Raw genomic sequence first — 16,082 nt, 5'->3', positions numbered from 1 at the left:
TACCGAGAGGTCCTTGCGGCATCAGCCTTAAACTTTTGCGATGGGTTAGATTTTGGGCCTTGCTGTATATACGTGCTTTTGAAAATGTTGGCTGGCCACCTACATCTCTTATTTTGCATTGAGTGTATTGGTTCACATGATGTGTGTGATGTCTTCTATACCAAGGTTTCCCTCTTTCGATCTTAATCTCGCATATGAAACTTATTGTGCCATGACGGTTGTACTAATTCTATATCTCATTATGTGCCTGCAGATGGGAGATAGGTTGATTCCTGGTCTCATGCCTGGTAACTGCAGTGAGACCATATGTGTGCGTGCCTCTAGGTTTTGGGACTTCTATGATCCACATGATGAATCAAAGATGTTGCATAGTGACTTGGTTTTGATTGATGAAGAGGTACATATTGTCGCTTGTCTTCCTATGCTCACATGTATGCTGACTATAAGATTATGTATATTTGTGATAGGCTGTAAAATCCATAGTTTTTACCATAACTGCGTAGGTTTTTTACTATGGAACCTAGCTATAAGATATAAAGTTACATGACAGGACTCTAAAATACCGAAGGGAGACACAATATGCAATAGTGGCAGAACCGTTATCACCATTCATCTTGCCTTAGACTAGACTTGCTGAACTCTGCTTATTTGTACAGGGAAACTGCATCCATGTACAGATTTACCCACCAGACCATGAGCAGTTCAAGCCTTTGATATCCTTTCTGAACATGATAGTTTTTATGCATGTTGATCTAAGACTGGTTTATTCTTTTTTATGCTACTCGTTTTATTATGACACAAGTAGCTGTACATGATAGTTTTTGTCTTCTTAAAATCATGATTATAGTTCAATACTTTGTAAGGCATATATATCGAATGGATTTTGAGATCCAAAGTTGTAGTTTGAGGTAAAGATGAAATTATTTTTAATGATAAAAGGGAACTGATGTATTGTTACCATTCCATTAGGTGCCTTTGAAATATTTTAGACGGTTTGTACCATTAAGAAGCATAAACGCTAAGGAGAAATTCTTAATTTAACAAATCCACTGCAACAGCATAGTTTACAGGCAAGAAAATGTAATAGACAAGTTTTAGCACAAATTAATTTAAGGAAGGAATAATGCATGGTCTGCACGCAACTGTATAGACAAGTTTTAGCACAACTGAATTACCGGGGCTGCAGAGGCCGGACGCCGTGCCGGAGATGGTCGCGAGGACGCTGGGCCCCAGGTGGTGCTCGACTGAGCTTAGTCTCCTCTCCGGGTTGCGGCGCGGCGAGCGGATGGAGGAGATCGGCCGCGGGCGAGACGAGTCCAGACGGCGGGCCGCCGGCGGGAGCGGCCGGCGTGGGCGGGCGGGCGCTCGCGGGGCGGCGCGTAGGCGCGGCGTTGCGGGTGGGGCGGTGACGGGGGCGGCCAGCGGGCCAAACTTTGCCGGTGGAGGCGGCTTCGGGGCCGCGGCCGGCGGGCGAGCGCGCTGGGCGCGAGCACGGCGGGCGAGCGCGCCGGGCGCGAGCACGGCGGGCGGGCACGAGCGGGGCAGCGCAGGAGAAGGCGCGGCGGCGCGAGGATGACGGGCAGGGCGGGGGGGGGGGGGGGCGGCGCTGGCAGGGGCGGTGAGGGAGCGAGGGGAGGGTTGGTTGCAGAGGACGCGGTGAGGGAGCGAGGGGGAGGCGCTGGCACTCTGGCAGGGGCGATGAGCGTGCGTGCGTGAGTGAGTCTCGGCCGTGGCAGTTAAGTCCTGGGTCTGGCCTTTGCCGAGTGTCCGCGATCCGGCACTCGGCAAAGCCAGGATTTTTTAAAAAAACATTAAAAATCTTTGTCGAGAGTCAAGCCGATAAGGCACTCGGCAAAGACTATACTTTGCCGAGTGCGAACCTTAGGACACTCGGCAAAGGTATTTTTAAAAAAAACTTTTCTATTTCCTTTCCCTTTTCCTTAACCGTTTTTTTTTCAAATTTGTTCCAATACACTTTGAAAATACCTTGTCAAATTCACTCAACAATGCAAATTTGATGCTTCAGCGAAAAATAGACCATGATTTCATTAGTTATAGCTCAAATTCCATTGATATAATTGCAATTACAAATTAATAATTATCAAATAGATCCAAAAAATCGCTAAAATTTAACATGACACGATCTTTGATGTCTATTGGCTATACAAAAAGTTTCAGAGTCAAACCACAACTCGACCGTCACTTTCACTCCAAATCTTACCAGATCATTCTCAACAATCATGAAACTTCTTCGGAGATGTTTCGGTTTGTGAGCAATGTACGTGACAACTTATGTGACACCTTCTCAATTTTTTACCACAACCTCCACATATGATATCATGACATCTTATCAAATTTCATGATTTTCGGACTTCCTTTGTTTTTTATAGTATTTAAAAACCATTCAACCACACGCTCGGGGTCGTGTTTCCGAAATAAGATGTTCGAAAACCCTTATAATCTTATAGGTAAGGCCTCAAACTGGGTTGAATAACATGAATATCAATTTTATACTCATTTTTCCAAATATTTGAATCACTTGCGATTCAAATTTAACTTAATTCAAAAAAATTGCTTGAAATGCAATTAATTAGTTAAATATAGCAAATAAATTCAAAAATACACCAAACTTAAGCATGGAGTACCAAATGTGGTATGTGGAAAGGTGAAAATTTTTGAAGTGCAGGAGTCAAAAAAAAAATTATACTTTGCCGAGTGTCTGCTTTTGACACTCGGCAAAGACATTCTTTGCCAAGGGTTGCATTTGTACACTCGGCAAAGAGCTGACGGCGGCAGGCTGGTTTAACGGCGGGCCAAAATTTGCCGAGTGTGAGACGTTGACACTCGGCAAAGAAAGTATTTACCGAGTGGTATGTCTGAGCACTCAGCAAAGAGGACGTCTTTACCGAGTGCTGAAACTGAGCACTCGGCAAAGATCAGCTTTGTCGAGGGTCGTGTCTTTGTCGAGTGTTCGAGGTTGGGCACTCGGCAAAGACAGCCTTTACCGAATGCCCGAGATAAAAAAACTCGGCAAAGTTATTGGCACTCGGCAAAGCTTGCGATTCCGATAGTGACTTGTTGGAGCTGCTCCGGATGGCCCTCTTGACCTCGGACTCCTTCATGTCCACGAAGAACATGAAGTCCGGAATGCTGGTCTGCCTGGCGAGCCGGCGCAGGCTCTTCTCCTTGTCAGGGAACGGGCCGCCGCCGCCGTCGTCCTCCTCTTTGGCGCCGTCGCTGGTCCCGTGGCGGTGGTACTGGCAGAACTGGAAAAGTATCCTGGCGAAGTAGACGAGCAGGGCGACAACGCAGATAAGGAAGAGGCCCCCGAAGTTGGCCACGCTGAGCCTTACGGGGCCGCCCACGCCGTCGGTGGAGTCGCACGTCCCCGTGTTGCCAATTGTCGTGCATCCGCTGCAGGTCGCCGCTCTCCGACAGCTTCAGGATGGCCGTCGACAGGTCCACAGCCCGGGGGGGGGGGGGGGGGGGGGGGGGTCGTGCGGGAACGCCTATTGTGTTTCCACAGATCGTCGTCGTCGTTGGTACAAAAAAAGAAAAAACATGCATGTTGGACTTACGAATCCCCATCCGCCCTTGCTGAACTCCTGGCCCACCGTCCTGAACTGGCAGTTGAAGGAGAGGAAGAGCTCCACGTAGGGCAGCTCGTCGACGATGGCCGCCACGCCACCGTTGATGGGTCCGCGCTGCAGGCTGTCGGCGTACGCGTCGATGGGCAGCTCCCGGAGGCGCGACGCCTTGACGCCCAGCTCCTTGATCATGTAGCTCCCGGCGAAGGAGCCTTGCTGGTAGCCGATGGGGTGGTTGCCGGCGAGGAGGTCGTTGATGCCTTGGATGCCCGTCGACAGCTGCTGCACCGTCAGGATGGACGTCAGCTGGCTGTGTAGCTCTGGGTGATGATGAGAACCACCAAGAGCCACATGATGACGACGAAGCGACCAAGACTGCTAACAGTCTCCTCTCCTGCATGCATTTCACTTTTCATTAGGATTTCAGATTCACCTGAAATTAAGATGCTGATTGCTGAATCGATCGACACATTGGATTGATTCACCGGCCAGCTCTACTCACGACTCACTTTGCGAGAAGAACACTGCGGCGAAGCTGAACCAGAAGATGGTGCGCATCTGGTTCCACGGCGACCCCCGGAACTCCTCGTTGTGCCGGTGCTCCAGGATCCACACCACGGCGCCGATGAAGATGCAGAAACCGACAAAGGTGCCCCACAACTCCGGCGTGAAGGGCTTGAGGAAGGCCCACTCGTCGGAGCTCCTGGCCTTCACCGTGGACACGAGTCACACGACCACTAGCCCGGAGTCGATGTACGGCTGCGTGAAGTCCACCACCCGCGTCCGGTTCGTCACGATCGAGATGTCGCCCACCGCGGCGTCGAAGAAGCCGTCCGCCACATTCTGCACCAGCTCGTCGTAGCTGGGGCTCGTCTCGCCGTCGCCGAACAGGACGAACGACACCGGCACCGGGTACGGGAGCTGCTGCAACGCCGCCTTGAACACGTCGACGCAGTAGCCGCTCACGCCGTCTTTGCTCGTGTCGTCCCTGGACACGAACTCCTTGTACGACGTCCGGTACGGCACGCCGATCCTCAGCGGCTGGCCATTGTCGGCGAACACCCACCCGCGCGGCGTGTCCGAGGTGCCGCCGGGCCAGGTGACGCTGGACATCTGCTGCTGCTGATCCTTCTGCTGTTGCTGGGGTGTCGTGCTGGTGCTGTTGGCGGCGGCCCGCCGTCGTCGAGCAGCGTGGGCGCGTCCACCGACAGGCGCGTGTAGTTGGACCAGTAGGCGACCCGGCGGACGCCCGTATTACCGCCGACGTTGAGGATCTCGTAGGCCGGGTTGATGAGGGTCCCACTCCCAGTCCCATTCCCATCGGCGTCGAACTGGAACCCCACGCGCCCGTGACGCCGGTGAAGTTGGCGAGCATGATCTTCTGGAGCAGCTGCTCGCCCTGGTCGAACACCCTGAGCGCGCTGAGTTCCAGGCTCCCAGCGTGCTGCCGTTGGCGTCGCGGATGTTGGGGTCGGCGGAGAAGGTGCCGTTGCAGCCGGCTTCGTCGAGGAACTGGTCGATAGCGTGTGCCGCAATCCAGACGGAGTCATAGGCGAAGAGGTCGTACGCGTTGACGGCGGCGGCGGCATTATTGTTGCTAGGTGGTTCGACGCCGGCGAGAGACGAGCGACGCCTTGGCGTCCGAGTCCGGCGTGTACTGGCGCAGCGTGAGGACGCCCTGTATATTATTAGACTCAGAGGCGGCACCCGCACCATCGATGGCGGCGGCGACGAGCCAGTCCGTCGCGATCCAGGCGTACTCTGCGACCATCATGCCGAGGTCATGCGGGGCGGCGAAGACGTCGATGTAAAGAAGAACATGAGCTTCGCCGTAGATCTGCGGGTACAGCTTATTATAAACATGATGAACACATCCTAGAACTTTGAACTACTAGATCTAGAGGGAGAGAAAAAGATGGAAAAGGCTGAGTCTATGCCCTTGGAGGAGGATCCGCTCGCGTCCACCATGGAGTCGGTGAAGTTTGCGCACGGGCAGCGACGTTCGGGGAAGTGGTCAACAAAGTCGTCGACGTCGGTGGAGCGGAACGACACGGCTGGTGACTTCCTGTCACTAGCTACGCCCCTCTCTGATCGGGATTAGGGTTTAGGTTTCGGTGGGACGTTCGGCTCAGGTGAACCTTGTACTCAGAGCCGCCGGCTCCCACCTCTATTTATTGCGCAGTGTGACATGGGCTCTCCAGCCATAGTGGGCTGGGTGCCCCCGATCAGGGTGCGGATCAAAGGCTCAACTGGGCCGTTGGGCCCAGTTTGAGATTAGAGATCAATCTAACAATCTCCCCCTTGATCTCCTACCATCTTTCAATTTCATAACATTTACTTTTGTTCATTCCATTACAGATTAGCGCATAGAGCATGTTTCATCGTCACGGTCAATTATCGATAGATTTAACAATTACAACACACCACTCTGTTCTGAAATAGATACTTAACTTTGGGCCTTCTTTTATCCAGGAATTATAGGCTTTCCCTTAAACCCATGTCGGCTACATGTTCTCTAAACACGTTGGGTGGTAAGCCTTTTGTTAGCGGATCCGCGAGCATCTTTTCGGTACTTATATGCTCAAGACTTAAGACATGATCCCGGACTTTATCTTTCACAACATAATACTTTATGTCAATGTGTTTGGCAGCACCACTTGACTTATTATTGTGAGCATACTGTACTACGGGATTATTATCGTAGTATAACTTAAGTGGTCTATAGATGTCGTTAACCACCTTTAAACTGGGTATGAACTTTTTTAGCCAGTTCACCAGCCCTGTTGCCTCATAACACGCTACAATCTCAGCATACATTATGAATGATATAGTGACGGTTTGCTTTGAGCTTTTCCATGAAATAGCTCAACCTGTGAGAGTGAATACATATCCAGACGTGGATTTTGTATCATCACCCGTATAATCAGAATCTGAATATCCCACTATATGGAGTGAATCTGATCTTCTATACGTCATCATGAGGTTTTTCGTTCCTTGCAAATAATGCAATACTTTCTTTACTAATTTTTAATGTTCTGTTCCAGGATTGCTCTGGAATCTGCCAAGTAACCCGGCAACAAATGCCAAGTCAGGGCGCGTACATACTTGAGCATATTGCAAGCTTCCTACAACTGAAGCATATGGAACCATTTTCATTTGATCGATCTTATACTGGTTCCTAGGGCATTGAAAATCCTCATATCTGTCGCCCTTGAGGCCTTGACTATAGGAGCAGGTGAGAGACTACATTTGTGCATATTGAATTTCTTTAATATCTTTTCTATGTATGCCTTTTGTGACAGTCCTAATACCCCTTTACTTCTATTTCGGTGAATCTCGATCCCTAGAACAAACGAAGCTTCACCAAGATCTTTTATATCAAATTTTGAGGATAAAAACTTAATTCTCTAGTAGTAGACTGACATCACTACTAGCAAGTAAGATATCATCCACATATAGGACAAGGAAGATAAACTTCCCATTCTTAAACTTTGCATAGACACAATTGTTCTCTACATTCTCTTTAAACCCAAAATTCCTTATTGTCTGATAAACTTCAAGTACCATTGTCTTGAAGTTTGTTTTAATCCATAAATGGATTTCTTTAGGCAGCATCCCATTCGTTCTTTTCCTTCTATGACAAAACCTTTCGATTGTGCCATGTAAACATTTTCCTCCAAATCCCCGTTGAGAAATGCCATCTTTACATCCATCTGATGTAATTCTAAATCATAATGTGCCACTAATGCCATTATGATTCTGAAGGAATTCTTACATGAGACTGGAGAAAATGACTCATTGTAATCAATCCCTTCTCTTTGCATAAAGCATTTTGCCACAAGTCGCGCTTTATATCTCTCTATATTCTCTTGAGAGTCAGGTTTTGTTTTGTAGACCCATTTACGGCCTACTGTTTTGGCTCCTTTAGGAATTATTTCTGAGTCCCAAACTTTATTGGCATTCATAGATTTCATTTCATCTTCCATGGCCTCAAGCCACTTTGATGAATGATCACTTCTCATGGCTTCTTCAAATGAGGTAGGAATCATCCTCCATTTGAAATTCCTCAGTGTTGTATACTTCATAGTCAGTAGGAATAGCTAATTTTCTAACTCTATGAGACCTTCTAGGAGCCTCCACATTTGGCACATCTTCTGTTTGAGGTTGTTGTTGCTCCCCCTCATGTGTGGCAATAGGTTCTACAGGATCCTGAAGAACAGGTTCCTCATCGTCATTCATTGTTGCCATAGGCAGAATAACAACATGTGCTTGCACCACAGTATCTTGCACTGTCGGTGCAGCGATAGCAGGTAATGAGAAAAATGGCTCATGAATCATCAGAGTGGGCGCATACACCCGCTTCTCTTAAGGTCAATTTCTCGAAGCTACCATGCTCCTCCTCATAATTTCATCCTCTAGGAAGACAGCGTGTCTCGTTTCCACAAACTTTGTATGTCTGTCTGGACAGTAGAAATGAAAACATTTTGACTTTTTTGGGTAGCCAATGAAATGACAACTTACTGTTTTTGATCTAGCTTCCCAATGATTTGGTTAAATACTTTAGCCTCAGCAGGACTCCCCCACACACGTTAGTGGTTTAGTGAGGGTACTCTTCCTGTCCACAACTCATATGGTATTTTGGGCACCGACTTACTTGGTACTCTATTGAGAATATGAATGGCGGTTTTTAACACCTCCATCCATAGGCTCAATGGTAAGGTGGAGTAACTTATCATACTACGCACCATATCCATCAGGGTACGATTGCGTCTTTCAGCTACTCCATTCTACTGAGGTTCGCCCGGTATAGAATACTGGGCTACTATGCCATTCTCCTGTAAGAACCTTGCAAAAGGTCCATGAACTTGGCCATATGGGGTATGCCGACCATAGTAATTCCCCCCCACGGTCGGACCTGACTATCTTAATCTTTAAACTGTGTTGGTTTTCAACTTTTGCCTTAAATATCTTAAATTTATCCAATGCTTCTGTTCTTTCTTTGATTTGATAAATGTTGCCATAACGGGAGTAATCATCTGTGAATGTTATGAACGAATCATAACCATCCACACTCTTTATAGGAAACGGACCATAGATGTCTGTGTGAATAATCTATAAAATTTCTACGCTTCGTTTGCCATCTTTCTTAATTTTCTTTATATACTTTCCCTTTTATGCATTCTCTGCATTGTTCTAAATCTAAGAACTCTAATGGAGGAAGAATATCATTCTTAACTAGTCTTTCTATTCTCCCCCTTGAAATATAGGCCTAAACGACAGTGCCATAATTTCGACTGACGCATCAGTGAGCTCTCTTTCGTTTTTCTATTTACATCCGCAGACGAGGATACATTCTCATTGTCGCACGCAATGTTCACATCATCACGTAGTGATAACAAATAAAGCTCATTTTGTAAGATAGCAAAACCATCACATGCATTATTAAATGTTATCTTACATTTGCCATTTATAAAATGGCAATCATATCCATCATTGTCCAAGCATGAAACACTAATCAAGTTTCTCTGTAAGGAGGGAACATAAAGTACATCTCTAAGTAAAAGTGTGAAGCCATCAGCAAGCTCTAGAGAAAGATCGCCAACGGCTTCAACATCTGCTCGGACTCCATTTGCAACTTTAACGTGTCTTTCTCTTCTTTGCGTAGTCCTCGTCGAACGGAATTCCTATAAGGAATTAGCAACATGAACAGTTACACCTGAGTCAATCCACCAAGTAGATTTCGAATACTATACATACAGGGATTCATTTATGAATGTAATAATGTTCTCACCTTTCTTTGCCATGGTCATCTTTAAGTAATCGAGACAATCTTTCTTATAATGTCCCGTCTTCTTGCAATAGAGACACTAGTCTTTCTCTACTGTGAACTTGTTCTACTGAGGCTGATGCGGCATGGGACCCTTTCCCTTTGACTTTGAGGAGGAGTTAGCATTATTATTCTTTTTCTTGTTATCTTTCACATAATTGATAGTGCCACCATTGGTAGCTTTCATTCTCTCCTCCTCTTGCACACACATAGCCATGAGCCTCTCTAAGTCCCACTTCTTGGGCTGTATGTTGTAGTTGACAACAAAAATGTTAAATTATTTTGGCAAGGAAGCAAAAATCAGATAGATAAGGAATTCTTCCTTGAGAGCCAGATCCATTGATTTTAGCTTGGATGCCAAATTACTCATCCTTAGTATGTGCTCTCTTATGCCACCATTTTCAGAGTACCTCTCTATCACCAGCTGCTTTATCAGCTGGGTAGCAGATGTTTTTGAAGAGCCAGTGAACTGATCTCTTTATTCTATTGAGGTACTCGGTGACCGTGTCACACTCTAGGATTGAGCCCATAATTGTAGGCTCAATCATGTTCTTTATCATAGCCAAATATTTCTTGTTGTTAGTGACCCACTTCCTATGCTCAAGGTCATAGGACATCTTTTGGAATGCAAAATCCCTCTCTCTAGTTGCCCAAGCTGGCATCAGTCTCGTTTGTCTCCCTCACTGGTGCCATAGGCTTAATGGGACACGGTGAGATGACTACCCAGTCCACATCAGCCAAGATAAAGGACAGATCAATCTTTTTCTTCACTCCTATGTAGTTGTCACCTTTGAGAGTGGGGATCTCTTTGATACAACCCATCAAGTTGTATCCGCCTGAAAACACAATTCATATAGAGTGAGAACATAAATAATAACAACAATTGCTATGTCTTGATTCCAACGTTGGTCAAAATTAAAACATACAACTGTTTATACATTAAATCTACATCACCGTTGGGCAGAAATAAAAATAATGCATAAAATCATTAAAATTATGATATTGTTATTAACAACGTTGGTCAGAAAATAACAACATCATAATCATGTCAATCTCTTTTTCTCCAATTAAATATCATGTTGGTTCAAAATAACTGAGAATAAACAATTTCTTTAGCAGCGGAAAAATAATCTCAATTTAGTGAATTTTACCCACAGGAAAAAATCACTTTTCTTATTTTCTTTAAGCCATTTATCCATTTTCTAGGAAATAAAACCTTTTCTGGAAAATAAAAAAGAAAAATGACTCCTTCGCTTTGGCTCAAAACCGGCAATAGCTCGACACAGCTCTGCCTTCCCAGGCCGCAACATGGGCATGGGCCGGCAAAGCCGCGTGGCCACGCGCCAGCCGAAACTGGCCTGTTCGCCCTCCGCCGTCGGATTGAATCGGACGGCCGAGCAACCGTTTCGGCCGATCAAAACCAGCGCCCGTCACCTCCCTCATAAGCCTATCCCATTCCCTCTTCTCCCGCTTCTTCCTCTCAGCGCCACGTCGACACCGAGCGAGAGCGAGCGATGACGGCAGAGCCATGGCGCCGTCGTCGGCCCCATCACCGGCGTGCGCGCTCCCCAGCGGGTGAGCGCGCCACCGTCGAGTGGCCTGGCCACGGCGCACTATGCCAGAGGCCTCACAGCAGCCGTGTCGGTGGGTGTCGTGCCCTAGTGGCAGCGGCGGCTTCTTCTCGTGCGCCGACGAGGCGGCAACACGGTGCACGACAAGGTAGGGCTCTTCCCCCTTTCCCCTTCTTCTTCTCCGATTTGAGTTTCCTTTCTTTTCTTCTCGGATTTGTCCGATTTGGGGATTAGGGTTTGGTTAGGGTTAGGGTTTTGTTCACTAGTTGTTCTTCCCTAGACTGGATTCACGGGTTAGGGTTCAGCTTTGAGATCCTTTCCAAAAACCGACACGCTTTCTCTTCTCTGTGCTTCACCCGGTTACGGTTAGGGTTAGGATTAACCCGATTCGTTTTTCGTTCACCCGATCTAGATCTAAAAGCCCTAGAAGACCTAGCTCTAGTACCATTGCAGAGAAGAACATGACCTTAGCCATAGATCTAGCGGGTACATCTTACTATAAACATGATGAACACACCCTAAAACTTTAAACTACTAGATCTAGAGGGAGAGGAAAAGATGAAAAGGCTAACCGTCTGTGCCCTTGGAGGAGGATCCGCTCGTGTCCGCCATAGAGTCAGTGAAGTCTACGTACGGGCAACGACATTCGGGGAAGAGGTCGATAAAGTCATCGACGTCGGTGGAGTGGGACAGCGCGGCTGGTGGCTTTCCGTCACTGGTTGCGCCCCTCTCTAATCAGGATTAGGGTTTAGGTTTTGGTGGGGAGTTCAGCTCAGGCGAACCTCATACTCAGAGCCGCTGGCCCCCACCTCTATTTATTGTGCAGTGTGACATGGGGCCCTCCTAGCCATAGTGGGCTGGGCGCCCCCGATCAGAACGCGGATCAAATAGCCAACTTGGATTGTTGGGTCTAGTTTGGGATTAGAGATCAATCTAACTAGTCAGGGGCCTGAGTCCGTGCTGGCTGTGGACGACAAAGACGCGAGACTCCATCGAGTTGGCGCGCAGCAGGAGGCCGGTGAGCGTGGCGTGGTCGGCGCCTAAGCGGGAACACGGCCTTGTACTGACAACCTGGCGCGTGTGGCCTCCAGCGCGTCTGCGAGCGCGACGACGCCTCCACGGCCGTAGTCATCGTCGACGTAGACGGCGGTGACCTCCCTCCATCCGTAGAGCGACACGATGTTGGCGATGGCGGTCATCTGGATGCGGTCGTCGTGCACGGCGCGGACGAAGTAGGGGTACTGCGTGGAGGCGAGCGCCGAGTCTGTGGCTGCGAAGGACACCAGCGGCACGCGTAGCTCGTTGGCGACGTGGGTGACGACATGCGCAATGACCGAGGACTAGGGGCCCACCACTGGCCACCACCTCCTTCTCCATCAGCTCCAGGCCAGGCTGCAGGGTTTCAGGTTCATTCAGATCAGTCATCACTCATCAGTGGACAGTGGCATCCCATCCATGGCAGTAGTTGTTGGGGTTTAGTCCCACATCATGTAGCGATGATGGGGGAGCACAACATATAAGGTGAGAGAAGCCCCCACCTATCAGGCTAGTCTTTTGGGTTGAGTAAGGTCCAAAGACCTTATATGTTGTAGCTCCGGTGAACCTAGGACCTGTGGGAGCGTAGGCTCATGGTAACGAGTCGGGCCGGCTGCAAGCCCGCTTTAAGATCATGAACTCGGTAGGTCACCACCGGTTCCAACAATTGGTATCAAAGCCCATGGTCAGAAAAGCTAAACCCGATAAAAAATCTCGAGCGTCACATATGGCGGGGGCACCCCGATGTGTGACTAAGGGGGAGATTGTTGGGGTTTAGTCCCACATCGTGTAGCGATGGTGGGGGAGCACAACATATAAGGCGAGAGAAGCCCCCACCTATCAGGCTAGTGTTTTGGGTTGAGTAAGGCCCAAAGACCTTATATGTTGTAGCTCTGGTGGACCTGGGACCTATGGAAGCGCATGCTCGTGGTAACAAGCCGGGCCAGCTGCAAGCCCGCTCTAAGATCGTGAACTCGGTGGTCACCAGTACCCGAGGTCAGAAAAAAGCTAAACCCAATAAAAAATCTCAGCGTCACACATATGGCGGGGACACCCTGATGTGTGACTAAGGAGGAGATTGTTGGGGTTTAGTCCCACATCGTGTAGCGATTGTGGGGAGCACAACATATAAGGTGGGAGAACCCTCACCTATAAGGCTAGTCTTTTGGGTTGGGAAGGCCCAAGACCTTATATGTTGTAGCTCCGGTGGACCTGGGACCTGTGGGAGCGTAGGCTCGTGGTAACGAGCTGAGCCGGCTGTAAGCTAGCTCCAAGATCATGAACTCGGTGGTCACCACCGGTTCCAACAATTGGTATCAGAACCCCCTTGGTCAGAAAAGTTAAACCCGATAAAAAATCTCGAGCGTCACATATGGCGGGGGCACCCCGATGTGTGACTAAGGGGGAGATTGTTGGGGTTTAGTCCCACATCGTGTAGCGATGGTGGGAGAGCACAACATATAAGGCGAGAGAAGCCCCCACCTATCAGGCTAGTCTTTTGGGTTGAGTAAGGCCTAAAGACCTTATATGTTGTAGCTCTGGTGGACCTGGAACCTGTGGGAGTGCAGGCTCGTGGTGACGAGCCGGACCGGCTGCAAGCCTGCTCTAAGATCGTGAACTCGGTGGTCACCACCGGTTCCAACATAGTTGACTGTGCAGCAGAGCAGTAGAAACATATGACACGCTCATTGACTAATGGATTGGATTTGGATAGGCTGCCGCCTGCCTCATCTGGTGATTAGTTTAACTGATGACACGCGCACAATTGTTATTATAAAATTAAACTCGGTTGATTCAGCTATTATAGGACTCCTCTCCTTTCAAATTATAAGGCGTTTTGATTTTTTCTAGATGCATATGGACTAGATCCAACTATCTATATTTATATTTATATCTATTTATACATAATATAAATATAATGTATATATACTAATATAATAATAATATTTTATATTATTAAGAAGGCAAAATTTATCTTCCACTTATTTTTTTCGTCCCCCTCCCCCCAACTATCCGGAAAATAGAGAGTTTTCTTCGTATCTTATATGTGACATGGACCCATGTCTCATACACATACGAGTTCAGTGGCGGAGCCATCGCCCGGACATCCGGGCGGCCGGTTGGGCTCGTCCATGATTTTTAATAGAAAAATTCGTTTATACCAAAGAAGAGGACTCTAATTTACTAGCTAAATTCTTTTTGCATAGTGAAGATTGCCCAAGCTTCTAAGAGTTTCTGGCTCCGCTAATGTACGAGTTAGGACTCGCATCTAGCGATGATGTTAATTATGACAAACTTTTTTTATATTTGATCAGATTTATAAAAAAAGAGCATAAATATTTGTCACACCGGATGAGCATGTATATTATGGAAATATATTTTATGATGTATCCAAATGATTTCTTTTGTACACATTTGATCAAACTTAAAAAATGTTTGATTCCAGAAAACTCTGGGAATTAATTCAGTACTCTCTCTCTCTCTGTATGTTTGGTGAAACTCTGAATGTGATGGCGTGGAATGTGCAATGCATGAGTCCCATGCAGTTTGACACGGTGGCTCTATGCATATCTTGATAAGGAAAAAAAGATATATACTTAGGCCTTGTTTAGTTGGCGAATTTTTTGATGAAAGGGTACTGTAACACTTTCATTGTTATTTAGGCAATTAGTGTCCAATCATAAGTCTAATTAGGCTTAAAAGATTCGTCTCGTGAATTTCGTCTAAACTGTGTAATTAGTTATATTTTTTATTTATATTTAATGCTTCATACATGCGTCCTAAAGATTCGATGTGACTGGAGAATCTTGAAAATTTTGTAAAATGGAAGGGCACTTACAAAAGAAATAAAGGACTGAGGTAGGGGGTTCACATCTTGATGCAATCAATGTCCATGCTCTTGTGCAGAAAACAAATGGAATGCAGTGCAGCGCAGACTGTGCAGTCCAGACAGAGGGAGAGAGAGAGAGATTGAGAGAGTAGTCTACTCCTACCTTGGATTATGCCTGCGAATCCGCTGCAGTTGGTGTCCTGTAAGACGACGCTGAGGTTGGTGCCGCTCAGAACCGTGGGGTCGCGGTTGACGTCGTCGACGGCGAGCTGGATGGCGGTCCTGGCGGACCTTCCGATGACGGAGTTGAAGGCGAAGAGGGCGCCGATGGTGATGTTGGTCGGGCGCGCCGCCTGCATGGCGACTGGCAAGACGGTGCAGAGGCAGAGCAACCAGAGGAGGAGGGTGGTGGCGGACAACGCCATGATCACCTGATCTCTGCTGTGCTGGAGAAGGAAGTGGGAGAGGACTGGTGCTTGCTTGCTTGTGTCTGAAGAACGTCTCTTCTGCTGCTGCATGATTGATATTTATATAGGAGGATCGTCTTGCCTCTAGAGTCGTCTAGTCCGTCGATGTAATAGAGAGAGTCCAGGCATCCAGCCAGCTAGACTCATCCAGTTAGCAGGCCAAAAAAAAGCTGAATTTTTTACTATTTGACTCTTTTTTCAAAAGTTTCTTACAAATAGACTTCTAGTGGCGCCGAGCTCGGCGCCACGGTCACTGGCGCTGAGCTCCTGGGCACAGGGAAATGGACTGCCAGGAGGCTCAGCGCCAGAGTGGCTGGCGCCGAGCCACCTGCATTTAACCCAGCCCACTCTTTTTCCCCTAGCGTTCTTCCTCTTCTTTCTTCTCCCTCTCGGGTTTTTCTCTCCCTACTTCACCTACCTCACGAATCGACATATTGGACCTTAAAAACCTTGATTTGATCCGTAGATCTTTGAGAGCAAGGTATACTCGCTCACCTTCTTATTTTTTTCGCATCGATTTGATATATATTAGTCGAATTTTTTACCTAAGAATCATCATCACTTAGGATTTCATCGTATCCCTCAATATACGTATTATACAATCATAGGTTGATTCCAAGGCGTGGGAAAAGCTAGCAAACCAAGCCGCATGTAGTTATGTTATGGGTTCATTGTTGTGGATGAAATGAGAAACCCTAGGTTTAGGGTTTAATGTTAACTGCTTTCGGTTTTTAGAACGAAATTGGTTGTATTGTATTTATGGTT

General features: G+C 47.5%; 1 pseudogene; it reads right to left on the bottom strand.

The window, feature by feature from the left end:
• Nucleotides 1-2,936: 2,936 nt before the first annotated feature.
• LOC136531633 (glutamate receptor 3.4-like) lies at nt 2,937-15,275 on the bottom strand (annotated as a pseudogene).
• Between the last annotated feature and the right edge of the window lie 807 nt (nt 15,276-16,082).

The sequence above is a fragment of the Miscanthus floridulus genome, unplaced genomic scaffold (assembly GCF_019320115.1).
Source record: "Miscanthus floridulus cultivar M001 unplaced genomic scaffold, ASM1932011v1 fs_396_1_2, whole genome shotgun sequence".
Lineage (NCBI taxonomy): Eukaryota > Viridiplantae > Streptophyta > Magnoliopsida > Poales > Poaceae > Miscanthus > Miscanthus floridulus.
Note: the sequence above shows the minus strand (reverse complement) of the source record. Positions and strands in the feature narration are given on the sequence as shown.